Here is a 15,801-nt window from a genome sequence, read left to right on the forward strand (position 1 = left end):
TCAATAATGTTAGCACATTGCCAGAATTAATTAAAATGAACCTCCTTAATTGAGGCATATTTCTTACAAATGCAATTCATCATTTTTACTATAATTTTTACCAAAACAATCTAAGTTATTTATTTATTTTATTGGTAAACCTGTTTTAAATGAGATCAGTAAATCTTTGATGCTGGCGGGGTTTGAGCCCCAGACCTTTGGTATATATCATCACCCAAAGGTTTTACCGACTTTGCTAGTCGGCACCTGCAAGTTTACTTTTACATTGTTGCTCGGGTGTTTATCACAAATGATAGATGGCAGTCTAAAAGTGATATGGGCAACAATGTATAATTGTATAGGGTGTGAAGAACTTAAGAGTGACAACTTTTACATTGAAAGAAAACAAAATTGAAAGACACAAATTATTTCACTTTGTTAAACACTAAACAATATACATACATGTCTCCACAATGAGTGATGTAGTCATCACTTGTCTAGTTTAACATTATGAGGTGAGTGGAATTGGAAGGCTTTTTGTTGGCTTAGGCATGCGCAATGGAATAACTGCTATCTTTTAATCAAGAAGCACTTCTTCCAACTTGAATTTGGTCACAACATTGTTCCTGAAAACCAATATTTTTAGCTGAGCATACTCTTGTCCTGGACACATACATTGTCCTCCTCCGAACGGTACATATGTATACGGAGCAGGTCCTTTTCCTTCAAACCTTGTAGGATCAAACTTTTCAGGATCTAGAAAGTACTTCTCATTTTTATGTAATGCGTTTGTGCTCCAGAATAATTGTATCAAGATAATTACTTCATTTCAGTCAAATGCAATTTATTACTTTTCCTTTTTTTTTTCTTTTTTTTTCCTATTTTTTTTAGGGTTAACAATTGGAAAAATATTTGTTGTCATGCATAAACTAAGAAAAACTAACAAAGAATTGAAGAAACTAGATTTACCAAATTAATAACAAACATGTTTGTTTGAATTAGTATTACCAACAAAGATTAATCCGAGCCAAGTGTATCACACTATTGCCTTAAAGCAAATTTGCTCCCTTAAGGTGCTTCAAGGTTGCTTGAGCAATAATTGCCTCCCAAGATAGATTGGATTTAATTTGTTCTAAGGAATGTAAGCACTTCATTTCAAAAAACCAACTAACGCAACATTGTGTTTGTACTCGAATATACTTAATTTTTGGAGGCAGAGCATCAAATTAAAGAAAAACATTATTTTTCAATGTTACAAAGTTCATTCTTTTAGAAGAAAACACATTTTTTCAAAACAACTTGTTGAGCTTGTTTGCGTTCCCTCATTTCTCTACAGAAATATAGTGGTACCCCTTGGGGACAACCTATAAGGAAATCACAAAGGCTTATTAAGTCAACGACTCTTTAGTGTGTTTTCCATGTGAGACTAAGTGTTTTACACTATTTATCACAGACAAAACTCATTTCAAATGGGTATGTAACTTGGGAGGCAGATATCTCATTTATATCTTAAATTATAAATGGATTTGGACAATTCCAAGTTCATTGTGTTCTACACGTATGCAACCCCGTTTTTCCAACATTGTGTTGTATAATTAAATACTAAAAAGAGCCTATATTAAATACTAATTAAATTGGTGATGATGTGCCAGCTTAACATCAAAGAGCCACTGATCTCATTTAAAACATACTAACCAATCAAAAATGAAAACACACACACACACACACACACACACATATACATTCAATATTTTAGAAGTACATACTTATTTTTAAGTTAAAATAAGTACGTAAGTAAAACTTTACCCAGAAAATGAATTCGAACCCAATTTTTTGTAGATATTATCTACTCACCATAAAGACCATCTCCACAAAATTGTAGCTCTTTTTGAAACATTTAACCTAGATACAAATTATTGTCATCTTTAAAAAGAAATCTAACGGTTCAGAAAATAGTGTTTTTGCAATAATCTTTTGCCTAGGTTAGAAATTTCCAAATGAGTTGAAATTTTGTAGAGTTGATTTTTATAGTAAGTAGATGATATTCACAAAAAATTAGGTTTTAATTCATTTTATAGATAAAGTTTTACTTATGTACTTATTTTAACTTAAAATAAGTATGTACTTATGTACTTCATATATATATATATATATATGGCAAGTTCCGTTTACCATACTTTTTATACCATAGTTTATACCACACCCCCCCTACAAAATAAGTTAAAGGCATATAATTTGTGGATATGATCTACTAATTACAGATAACGTCTACACAAAAATTTATCTCATTTGGAAATCTCTAACCTAGCTAAAACTCATTGTCAATTTTGAATTTTTTTTAATGGCTTAGATTTTTTGAATTTGCAATTATCTTTTGACATAGTTAAATATTATCAAATGAGTTGAAATTTTATAGAGGTGATTGTCATGGTTAGTTGAACACATTCACAAAAAACTAGGTTATAATTGTAAAACCCCATATTTTGGGCTTGGCAGAAAACAGATGGGCTTCAGACTAATGGACATTTGAGTGGGTTTGAGTAAGGGGCCATTATCTTATAGTTGGGTTTTTGAACCCATGAACCAACTGGTACAACCCGGTAGACTTGAAACTAGAAACAAACAGAAACCTCTTGACAACTCTAATTCCTTTTGTTGTATTCACATACCAAAAGGGAGTCGATTATTGGGGGAAACTTGAAGAGATTATGGAGAAGATGATTAGGAACTTGTGCTTATGATTTTTCCATTCAATAACCTCCTTGGATCAACCCTCACAAAGAAGTTAATGGAGGATTTTCGATTTTGGTAATATTTGACACCCTTTCACCAAAACGGGTCTAACTTTCTCTACAAGGATCGGTTTTGGATGCCATTTGGATTCTCATAATCTAGATTCGAAAGGCTTTGTTTTGGTGTATGGTTTGGTTGGTGGTTTTAGCTCGAGACGAGTCAGAATTTCAGTTCTTTTGGATAAATTCAGCCACCTCTTTTGAGGAACATAGATGAAATTGGAGACTTGTGACCAGGTCGTTGGAGACACTAGTATTTATATGGGTTTTCCAGGAAAGTCTTCTCTACTTGTTTGCCTTATTTCTTACTTGAGTGTAGTGCTTGTGATTGTGTAAATATTTGGGTGTTTTCCATGTTTCATATTGACTTGTTGTATTCCCATGATTAAAGATAATGTTTATTGATTGAAACACTATGTCCGTATATTAATTAAGTGATGAATTGGGACTAGTTTAGGTTGAAGTCTTAGGTAAACATGTTAGATTAGATTTTGGTATTTACTTTGTTTTATAGGATGTAGATTTTGGTTTGTTGGTTATTCAACTCTATACGTCGATATTGGATATTGGCTATTACTTTGAAATGTGTGACTTGTGATGTGATTTTTTTATGAATTGTTTGTCCCCTTTTGTGTTGCTATATTGATATCGTTGATTGTGATACATATAAGTGTGTTTGTTATTTATTATTCCATTTGTATTTTATGGTGTGTGAGTAGTCTATCACTCTATTGTATACCCATATGAGCTGATGTTATGAAGTTCTTATAAGTTGTTATGTGTATACTAATTGGTAATGAGACGTGTAGTACTAAGGTTAATGTTTACCTATATCATATATTTTAGTGGTTAAGTCGATTACCAGTATTATTTTTATGATTCGTCGTAAATATGCAAAATGATGAAAATGGTGTATCTATTGAAATGATATTGTATGATGTGTTGCTACGAGTCCTACACCCTTGATAGTACTTTAGACATGCTTGTAGAGTTGACTTGCTGGGTGCGTGGTTTTTACGCCCTTATAGATTTTTGCAGCTGTTTGATTCTTGACCATGTGGATAGAGAATTTGGGATAGTATTCGGGTTAGAACTTGGACACTTTGTTTTTGTTTTATTTGCTAGTTATCACCCGTATTTGACTTATTGTAATGGTTTCATTTTGTAAACCAGTTACTTGTCGAGACGGTTAATTAGCTGGGTTCTCCGACTCAATATATCTTAGTTAGCTATGATATAGTGGGTTTGGGGAGTTACAATAATTCACGTTGTAGGTGAAGTTGTAAGGCATGGTATAAAAAGTATGGTAAACGGAACCTGGTCGTATATTGAGTATATCATATATCCACAAAAAAAATAGGTTTGAATTCATTTTGTAGGTGATATTTTATGTACGTACTTATTTTAAAGTTATCTTAAGTAGCTACTTTTTAGAGAAGGATTGATATATATACAGACGAAGTACATACTTATTTTAAAGTTAAAATAAGTACATAAATAAAACATCACCTAGAAAATTAATTTAACTCTAATTTTTTGTGGCTATTACCTACATACCATAAAGATCATGTTTACAAAATTTGAGCTCATTTGGAAACCTCTAACCTAGCTAAAAATTATTGTCATCTTTAAAAAAAAAAATCTAACGGTCTATAAAATAGTATTTTTGCAATCATCTTTTGCCTAAGTTAGAGATTTTCAAATGAGTTGAAATTATGTAGAAATGATGTTTATGGTGAGTAGATGATATCCACAAAAAATTAGGTTTGAATTTATTTTCTAGGTAAAATTTTACTTACATACTTATTTTAACTTAAAATAAATTCAAACCTAAAATAATTAAGTTAACTTTAAAATAAGTACATAAATAAAACTTCACCTACAAAATGAATTCAAACCTTTTTTTTTTGTGGATATGATATACTCAATATTAAGATCATTTCTACAAATTTTCAGCTCATTTGGAAACCTCTAACATTGACAAAAAACGATTACAAAAACTTAATATTTCTAGATCGTTAGATTTTTTTTTTAAATATGCCAACAATTTTTATTTATGTTAGAGATTTCCAAATGAGTTGAAATTTTGGGAAGATAATCATTATGGTTAGTACTTCGTAACCACAAAAAATTAGATTTGAATTCATTTTGTAGGTGAAGTTTTATGTACGTACTTTTTTTAAGTTAACTTAAGTAGCTACTTTTTAGAGAATTACTGATATATTGTAATCGTTTTTTGCCAATGCTAGAGATTTCCAAATGAGATGAAAATTTATAGAAATGATCTTAATATTGAATATATCATATCTACAAAAAAATAGGATTGAATTCATTTTGTAGGTGAAGTTTTACTTACGTAATTATTTTACAGTTAACTTAAGTAGCTACTTAAGTTAACTTTAAAATGGGTTAAATATATATATTAAGTATATCATTTGTAGGAAAGTATAAATAGTAATAATTTATAAATCACAAATTCATTTAAGTGGAAAAGAATATTCTAGACTAGATTGATACTCTCTTTTTTTCCCGGTAATAAGATTGATACTCTATCGAAAATATTTTAGTTGGATGTTATGGAAGTAATGGAACTACAAAGATCGAATTGATGGCCAAACCAAAAAAAAGAGGAAAGGAAGAAAATAAATCAAGTACCTTCCATCCTTTTGGAACTGAAAACCTTGCATAAGTGAAGTCCGTTATGGCTTCTTTAAAGGTTCCTAGAGAGGGAGGCGTGAGTCTCATTGCTTCACAAGCAACGTTCCATGAATACTTCATCTTTTTTATGTCTTCCCAATTAAGCATTTCTCCTTCTCTTTTCGACTTCATGATATCCATTTGTTCTATTATTAAACACATGAATATTAAACCTTAGGGGTATTTGGATCCTATTTATTTATTGCTAAAAAGTATTTATTAGTAAAAAAATATTTTTTGAAAAAATAAATGCGTTTGGTCTTTATTTTTTTTAAAAAAAAGTTTTTCCATCCAAAAAACACTTTTTGGTCCCAAAAACTAGTTTTATGATAATTAGGTAAAACTTGTTTTTCAAGTTAAAAACTATTTTTCTTTGAGGGAAACACTTTGGCGCTCAAGGCAAATGAATTGCCCGGATGTTTTAGACTTTAGTACTTTATGCAGTGATATGCCGAAATATATCAAGAAATATAGTGTGAAATCTGATTTGATAAAATAGCTTTTAAGAAAAATCACAACCAAACATGTTTATTCAAAAATTGTTTTTAGAATAAATATTTTTTCATAAAAATGTTTTTTTAAAGAAAAATAATTTTTTTAAAAAATGAGACCCAAACACCCACTTATATTTATTGTCCTCGCCTGTTAAGTCATTAATAAGGTTTGGTATGTACACAATAAACCTATTCTTAGCTGATAATTAGAAACCCAATGTGCAGCTAGCTAAATGAAAAACATACAGGGAAATGTGAAAGAAGTGTAGAAAATTATAACTCATAAGACTTTGAAATATTCAAGTATTCAACACCCTACTCAAATTATACATCTTCCAATAGGATATGATAGCACACCACAATATTCTCCAAGATGTTTCATGACTTCATAGTTCATACGGCAAAGTTTGGGTTCGGGCGACGGGTTGTTACGGGTTGTTAGGAACCTTAGGTGAAAATGATGAAAAAGGCTTCTTATGAGATGAAGAGACTGAACAAAAACTTGACTCATCTCCAAGGCTTCACATTAAACAAGTTTTTATATATATATATATATATATTTTTTTTTTCCAGTTCCCTTACTATTGACGTTTCAAGGTCTAAAGAATTGTTCTACTCTTTGTTATTATTGAATCTGTTCTTCTAACCATTTACTTTGTACACTAAATGTCACGATTCATATATTACTAAATAATGCAATATTATCTCGAAAAAATCAAAATAAAATGGAAACAAAATAAAGCAGTCACTAGATTCTTGAGTACAGTTTCTTACTTCTAAAACTCCTAGAGAGCACTTCGGCAAGCACATACTAGTAAGCCAGAATAATTGTGCGGACTCTGTTATTGTTTTGATGTTAATTGTTATGCAGTTAAAATTTAGACTTTCGTTGTTCGATATTATTTTATAGGTACATCCGTACATGACATCAATATAATACGATTTTTGGCCGCATGCCATATGGCACCATGCTATATGATATGGCATCTTCTAAAATAAAATTGATAAATTAGAGAGAGAGAATGATTGGAGAGAATATTTACTTGATTAATTTCTAAGAATATTACAAGATGTTTATATAGAGATTACAAGAATCTAAAATAGGAACTAAACTAAAACAGTCGGTGGTGTGGGTTTCTAAACAATACGTGAGGCGCAGGTCGTGCTCGGGTTAAGCTTTGGCAGAGCGCAGCTCGCACTGTATCTACTATTCGCAGGCGCGGGTCACACTCTATTTGTGCGTTGGCAGAGCGCAGGTCGTGCTCTCCACTATGAAGTGAATAATAACTTCTAATACTCCCCCTCAAGTTGGAGAGTGAATATCAAGAACTCCCAACTTGCTAATTAATCTCAAAAAGGTGTCATGGCAGAGAGGTTCAGTGAAGACGTCAGCCACCTGATCTGAGGATGGAACGAACGTAGGAGATAGTAACTTGGTCTGTATCTTGTCACGTAATAAATGACAGTCCAATTTGATGTGCTTTGTTCGTTCATGAAAAACTAGATTTTGAGAGAGATGAAGGGCGGCTTGATTGTCAAAGAACATGTTTATCGGAGAAGGATGAGAGATGCCTAAGTCAGAGAGAAGATACTTCAACCATTGAAGTTCACACGCCAGAGTAGCCATGGAACAATATTCGGCTTCAGCAGAAGAATGGGATACAGTGCTCTATTTCTTTGTTTTCCAGGATATAGGGCTAGAACCAAGAAAAGTACAATAACCACTAGTAAAACGACGAGTGACAGGACAGCCAGCCCAATCAGAGTCACAGAAACTAGAGATGTGTAAAGTACTATTAGCGGATAAGATAATCCCTTTGTTGATCGAACCTTTAAGATAGCGGAGTATACGATGAGCAGCATCTAGATGTGGAGTCCGTGGGGACTACATGAAACGGCTGAGATAATTAACAGAAAAAGTGATATCCAGACGTGTAACTGTGAAATATAAGAGACGCCAAATCAAGAGACGATAGATAGTAGGATCCTGAAGTAATGTGTTATCATCGGTATGGAGGTTGATGTTTTGTTCTATAAGGAACTCAGAAATATGACAACTAGTTGTACCACAATCATACATAATGTCCAAAAGACATTTGCGTTGTGTAAGAAATAATCCTTCTTTGGAACGAGCAACCTCGATACCCAAGAAATATTTTAGACATCCCAAGTCCTTGATATAGAACGTTGCTTCTAAAAATTTCTTCAAGTTCTGAAAGAGAGATGGATTGTTGCCTGTGATCAGAATGTCATCCACATATACAAGGACAAATGTAGAATCATAACCACAAATATTAGTGAATAGAGAATAGTCAGACTTAGACTGAGTGAAGCCGACAGTGATAAGAGTGGTAGATAGTTTGGCAAACCATTGCCGAGAAGCCTGCTTGAGTCCATATAAGGACTTAATGAGGCGACATATCTTGTTCACCCCCTGTTTGGCGAATCCAGGAGGTAATGTCATATAAATAGTTTCATCCAAATCGCCTTGAAGAAAGGCATTGTGGACATCCAGCTGATAAAGAGTCCAATGTCTGATAGCAGCAATGGAGAGAAGTAATCGAACAGTGACTAATTTTGCAACGGGTGCAAAAGTGTCATGATAGTCTTGGCCTTCAATCTGATTGTAACCCTTGCCAACAAGACGAGCTTTGTAATGCTCAATAGAACCATCAGAATGATATTTAATCTTGAAAACCCATTTACAACCGATAGGCTTCTGATGAGAGGATGATGGAACAAGAGTCCATGTGTTATTTTGTTCCAAAGCTGCAATTTCAGCAGCCATAGCAGCTCTCCATTCTATTATTTTGACAGCTTGAGAAAAGGATGTAGGAACAACTGAAAAAGATACTTTAGACAAAAAAGTTGTATGACAAGGAGAAAAGTTAGTGTCAGAAATATAAAAAGCCATAGGGTATGGAGTGGAAGACCGTGTTACCTTAGAGTCCGATTGGAGGAGGTTGGCCGAACGAGAGACTATAGGTGCCTTGGTGAGAGTAGGACAGTGATAATCTTGGATGAGAAGTGGTGGGGGTTGTCGCACTCTAGCAGATCGAGTTGAGACAGGAGGATTGAGTTGGGATGGCTGAGGATCTTCCAAAAGGGGGGGTGACGGAGCTGGAGGAGTGGGAATATTGTCAGGAAGAAGAGAGCATGGGTCGCGCTCGATTTGGGCTGGAGCAGGTCGCGCTCCATCCATTGGAATTACATGAGATGATTGAATGTCAAAGGTTTCATTGTCTGGGATGGGTAAGGGAGAAACAGGCAGATGTGATGGGGGGGGAAGATAAATGTTGATAGGGGAATACAGTCTTATGGAAAACCACGTCACGGGAAATATAAATTTTCTTGGAAGATAAATCATAAATGCGATAGCCTTTTTGAGCATAATGATAACCAATGAAGATGCCAATTTTCCCGCGGTGATCAAACTTATTTTTAATGGAAGTGTTGTGAGCAAAACATAAACAACCAAAAACATGAAGATGGGCAAGAGTGGGAGGTGCTGTAAATAGAATCTCATGAGGTGATTTGTCATTTAACAAGGTGCTAGGAATTTTGTTAATGAGATAGCCTACGGTGAGAATGCATTCACCCCAGAAGGATAATGGGAGGTGAGCTTGAAAACATAATGCTCGTGTAATGTTGAGTAAGTGACGATGTTTTCTTTCAACAACAGCGTTTTGTTAGGGAGTAGCAACAACTACGTTAGTGGATTACCCCATGTTTTGAAAAGAATTGTTGCATGTTATAGAATATAAATTCAGAGCCATTGTCGGAACGAGGACTTGGATTTCATGAAAATGGTCATCAATGTTGCTATGGCCAGATGTGAGTGAATGTATTGTAGAATGAAATTGAGTATGAACCATGGCAAAAAAAGATTGTAAATGCATGGCAGTTTCAGATTTGACAGTCATAAGATAAATCCATGTAGCACGACTAAAATCATCGACAATAGTTAAGAACAAACGAGCATTGGAATATGATGGTAAATGAAAAGGACCCCAAATGTCACAATGAATTATTTGAAAAGGTCTAATAGTTTTTATTGAACTATGAGAAAAAGATAAACGAGTTTGCTTAGCTTGCGGACATACAGTGCAAGTAGCATTATTTGAACTAGAAATGAAAGAAAACTGCTTAGCTAAAATCTGCAAAGGCGTGGAAGATAGATGTCCTAGGCGATAATGCCATAAAGTATTTGTGGTGGAGTTGTAGGATGAGAAAACAGAAGCTAGTTGGAGATGGTAGAGTCCCCCATTAAGCCGTCCCAATCCAATCTTCTTCTTCGTTAACTGGTCCTAAAAAAGGCAATAATCATTAGTGAACGTGACAGAGATAGGGTGAGACTTGACTAGTTCACTAATGGAAAGAAAATTAAAATGAAAGATGGGAACAAACAGAACGTTGTCAAGACGTAAAAGGGGGGAGAGAATAACACTACTAACATGAGTAATTAAATGGTTTGTTCCATCCGGAAGTTTAATAGTAGAATGTGTTAAACAAGTATGATAATGAGAAAACAGATGTAATGAAGAACAGACATAATTGGTAGCACCAGAGTCAATGATCCATATGAATTTAGAAAAACACGAGAGAGATATACCTGTCAGGTTTGCTTGTGAAGAGATACTACCTGAATCAAGCAAACTGAGAAGTTGGTTGTATTATTCTATGGAAAAAACAGGAGAATTGGAGTCTGTAGCAACCGAATTAGTTTGAGCAGGCTTGGGTGGATAACTGTGCAGTTTGTAGCATGTACCAATATGATGTCCAACTCGATTACAATGGTTGCAGAATGGACGAGCGCGTTCTCGCTCTAGGGGCCTTGTATCTGAGGGTGCGTGCGCTCGAGGTTGTGGCGAACCACTAGGCTGCTGTGGAGGTTTAGACGAACCTAATTTCGAAGAAGAAGCCCAATTGGTCTTCTGAAAATGAGTACTTAGGGCAGCAGCGTCTGGAGTAGAAGGAAGAGAGAGTGCATGAATCTCTTGTTGCTTCTCCTCTTGTCGGATTAAAGAATAAATCTTGGACATACGGGAAAAAGGACACATCAAGAGAATTTGACTGCGGATGGATTGAAAACTAGCATCTAGGCCTTGCATGAATTTCATAGAACGACCGTCTTCAACCTCTTTGGCAAAAATAGATGCATGACCACAAGTACAAACAGGCATAGTAGATTAAGAACTTAATTCATCCCAGAAAGATTTAAGTAAAGTGAAATAAATAGATACCGGACGATTGTTTTGCTTGAGAAGAGTGATGAAATCCTTCAGTTGAAAAACCTTGGGTGCATTAGTTTGTGAAAAACGATCACCTAGATCTTTCCAGATTTTGGATGCAGAGTCGGCATAGAGGATGCTGCCACGGATATCTGGAGTAACAGAATTGAGAATCCATGAAGCAACAAGGTCATCACATCGCGACTACTTGGATTTTTCTTTGGGAGTGCTGGGAGGAGTTACAAAGCCATCGACAAAACCAAACTTATTCTTTGCTCGAATGGCTCTAGAGATAGACCGTAACCAAGTTGGATAATTGTCCCCTAATAACAGAGGAGATACGAGGATAGTCGTGGGACTATCTGAGTGATGGACATAGAAAGGATCATCAGAATCTGGAGTAGAGTCATTATTGGGAGTGGAGGCGTCGGCCATTGAGAATTGAGAGGAGGTGGAAGCTGATAGAGTTTAGGATTAGGGTTTGGATCAATATTAGGCTGATACCATGATAAATTAGAGAGAGAGATTGATTGGAGAGAATATTTACTTGATTAATTTCTAAGAAGATTACAAGATGTTTATATAGAGATTACAAGAATCTAAAATAGGAACTAAACTAAAATAGTCGGTGGTGTGGGTTTCTAAACAATACGCGAGGCGCGGTGACACTTGGATTAAGCTTTGGCAGAGCGCAGGTCGCGCTTTCCACTATGAAGTGAAGAATAACTTCTAATAAAATGATAGAAGAAATAGCTGGGCTTACCCTTTAGGACTTCATTGCAGATGTGAGGAAGTTGTGCAAGATACTTAATAACAAAAGTAATGGCAACACTAGAAGTATCATGAACTCCAATAATCAAACCAAGTATATTGTCAGCTACATCCATTTCCTCCATGGACTGCCCAATTGCATCAGTTGCTAACATCATATGTGACATTGTATCTTGCTTAGGAGATGCTTTATTCTGGGTCAAGTCCGCCTTCCTTTGCCTTATTATCTCAAGGAGATCTTTTCTTATAAGAGTCGATGCTTCAACGGATTTATTCAAAGGAGTTCCAAGTAAGTCAATCGGTAGTGATATGATCCCAGCTACCAAACAAGAAAAAGGATCAGCAAACTTAGCTATTTGAACAGGGTCCTCTACGCTCATGAACACCTTGCAAGCTAAAGACATGGCATAGCTTTTGGCTAGAGGGTAAACAAGTACTTCCTTCTTGTCATCCCAATGAGTTTTTAGGTGTTGTTTGGCTATGGAATCCATTGCTCCAATAAACTTTTGAAGTGTTTCTAGACCAAGAAAGCCTAGAAGCACTTTACGCATCTTCTTTGTTATTTCATTACTTGATGATGACTCGTGGATGAAGGGCAAGATCTTATTGACTGCAGTAGGAACCCAACCAGTAATAAGTTTAGCCTCGTTTGAGAACAAGAACTTGTTTCCAACTGGGCCACAAAAAACTACAACAGACTCTCCCATTATGGAAGTTTTAAAGATCTCAGAGGAAAATTTTCTCATCCTATCATGAAAGAACTTTTCAGGGACACCTCTACGTCCCATTTTAACGAATTCCAGAGTTTCGCCAATGAATGGCCATCCCGTTTTCCCTGGGGGGAGTTTTATGGCGTTAATAGATGATTGGGATTTGTTTCTAAAGATCAGAGGAGAATGAGGATGGAGAAGAAAATTGATAACATAACAATATATTCAATGATATATTCAATAGCATACCATTACGTATCATACAATGCCTTATAAGGGCATCTCTAATGAGGGGTGTAAAATTACACCTCCACGTAGGTGCCATTAGGATTTTACAATTCTAATTGCATACTATTGTATAGCCTATAAATATCTACACTCTATACTCCCCAATAGAGAATTGTAAAAAAAATTAGATTTTAAATTCAGACGTCACTTAAAGTGACGTCTCTCTTTAATTTAAACTAAGACGTTCAAGTTAAAAAAATTCAAATTACAACTTTCGAACTTGAAAGGGACGTTACTTAAAGTGACGTCCGAAATTTTATTTGTTCGGACATTGGTTAAAGTGTCGCAAAAACTATTTATCAACTGATAGCGAGATGGGGAATTTTTCACCTCCTCTATCAACTAATAGTCTATTACCTATGGTATACCACCCCCATCCCAAGTGGAAAGAGTTTTTTGACACTTAGAGTGTAAACTTTACACTCTATACGGCTTACACCCCGCATTGTAAATGCCCTAAGGCTGACCCTAATACAACAAAAGGAAATACCTACACTACCCATTAGTCATTCACCCACTTCAAACTAACGATGTTACGCATTGAGAGTTTGCCAAAAGAAGAACAAAAAGTGCAACTATTACTTGCAATCACTACAACTGCCACTGCAATCAAATGCCACTGCCACTGCCATCAAATGTCATTGCCACTGCCATCAAATGCCATCTGCCATGCCACTGCTATTTACATTGATGCTACCATTGTCATATCATTGCCACTACCATCCTCCTTACCGCCATTGTCACTCAAACCCTTATGGTACATCCCAATCAGTTTGTTCGGTAAAAGATGTTGAAATAGCTGGTGCAACCAAACCATCGAATCCATTAGGGTGATCACTAATGGATAGAGACTTCTGCATCTGCTCCTCCAATACAAATGATACATGTGCAGCGGAAGGAAAACTTCGGTGTTGTTTTTGTTGTTGTTGTTGCTACCCTTGATCGCACAACTTAGGACAATTAATTTTCCAATGAGCCTTCTCCCTACAAAAAGTACATTGATCTAGAGAAACTCTAAAGTGTTGTTGACTAGAAGTATTATTGGAAGAGAACTTCCATGGTACAGCCATAACGCTTTGTGTAGAAAGAAGACGAATATCAGTGTGTGACTTATGTCACACTTCTTCAGCTACTAGCTCACTAACCATTGAATCAAGTGAAGGAAGGGGTTTGCAAAAGAGAATGGAACCACAAAGTACCTCAAATTCATCTCGGAGAACCATTAGAAACTTAACTAGCCTCCCCCCATCTCTAAACTTAGTGTATACCTTATTAGCACTTAGTTCAGTAGGCTCCAAGAGTGCTAGTTGATCCCATAAACCCATCATAGTCGTATAAAACTCATGTATGTTTTTGTCTCCCTGCTGTGCATCTTTAATATCTTGTTCCAACTGAAAGCATTTCGCAAAATTGGATTGCATAAACAACTTTGCTAAATGATCCCATACTGCTTTGGTTGTAGCAAACTTTGCCAATTGCATTCCAATAGACAACTCAACATAATTATTAATCCAATTAATAATTTTAGCATTATTTTTCAGCCAAGAAACCTTCAATTCGGTATAATTCCCAACACTACTATCAGATGGAACAACCACATCTCCAGACACATAAACCCACAAATCTTTTCCCAACAAAAAATTTCTCGTAACATACTCCCAATATGCATAGTTACCTCCATTCAACTCACACTAATAGCTTGGAGAGAATCATCTTGTCCACTATCCATTTTCCACAAATTACTAGTGTTATACTATTATCCAAAGATTGGAAGAATTCTCGTTCCACAAATTACTAGTGTTATACTATTATCCAAAGATGCAAGTTGTTCAAAAAAAAAGATACCTTTGTAAAATTTGCAAAACTAATGCATTTAGAGAAAGAAAGATGAACTGCTGCAAACAACCAACTCCAGTAAATACTATGCGTAATAGTGAAGAACGAATGCCTCTATATCCAAACTAATATGCATATCAATAGTTTCAGACTTAGTTGCAAGATCTACTATTCAAACAATAAAGGTGCCACCTTCTGCATCAAACCATAGATTTGCAGATTAAAAGAAGTAGAAGAGAAGTGCAATCAACCATTTTGCTATGGGGAAAGAGATTCTTTGGGTGCGATCATACAATATATTCAATAGCATAACGATAACGTATCATACAATAACGATGATAACATACAATACGTAACGATACCATGATAACATGATAACATACCTTGATAACATAACGATATATTCAATAGCATACCAAAACGTATCATACAATACCTTAGAGCATCTTTAGCAGTGCAACCAAAAAAACACCAAACCAAAAAAACACCAAGCAACTTCAGGAGTAACATCAAAAAAACACCAAGCAACTACGCGGTTTTGCCAAAACCGCGCCATATAGCCAACGCGGTTTTGGCAAAACCGCCAATCGGTCTAACCGACAGGGGCCCGCCCGCGTGGTTTTGCCAAAACCGCTGCGGTGTTCAGAACACCGCGTGCTACTTCTATATAAGCAGCTCCAAAGCCGCGCGGTTCAGTCATTTTCACCTCTTCTCACAATCATAAAACCCTCTCCTTAGTTAAAAAAAAAAAAAACCTACCTAAACTCTTGAAATTTTATATGGATCCCTTTGAACCTTTCGACGATGATAATTGGCAGTACACACATGACATTGGTGATGGGGGAGAAGACAGTGGGGGAGAAGAACCCGAGGATGTCGCGCCGACTGATAGACATCCGTACGTACTGGAGTATCAGATAAATGACTTCGATTGGTAATTTACACCTGGAGAAGCACTTGATATGGAAATTGTGTCTTCTACACGTGATACAAAACACGTGTC

General features: G+C 35.5%; 1 pseudogene; it reads right to left on the reverse strand.

The window, feature by feature from the left end:
- Positions 1 to 487: 487 nt before the first annotated feature.
- LOC147476456 (beta-amyrin 28-monooxygenase-like) lies at positions 488 to 12,848 on the reverse strand (annotated as a pseudogene).
- Between the last annotated feature and the right edge of the window lie 2,953 nt (positions 12,849 to 15,801).

The sequence above is a fragment of the Coptis chinensis genome, chromosome 9, assembly GCF_015680905.1.
Source record: "Coptis chinensis isolate HL-2020 chromosome 9, ASM1568090v1, whole genome shotgun sequence".
In the NCBI taxonomy this organism is placed as follows: Eukaryota; Viridiplantae; Streptophyta; class Magnoliopsida; order Ranunculales; family Ranunculaceae; genus Coptis; species Coptis chinensis.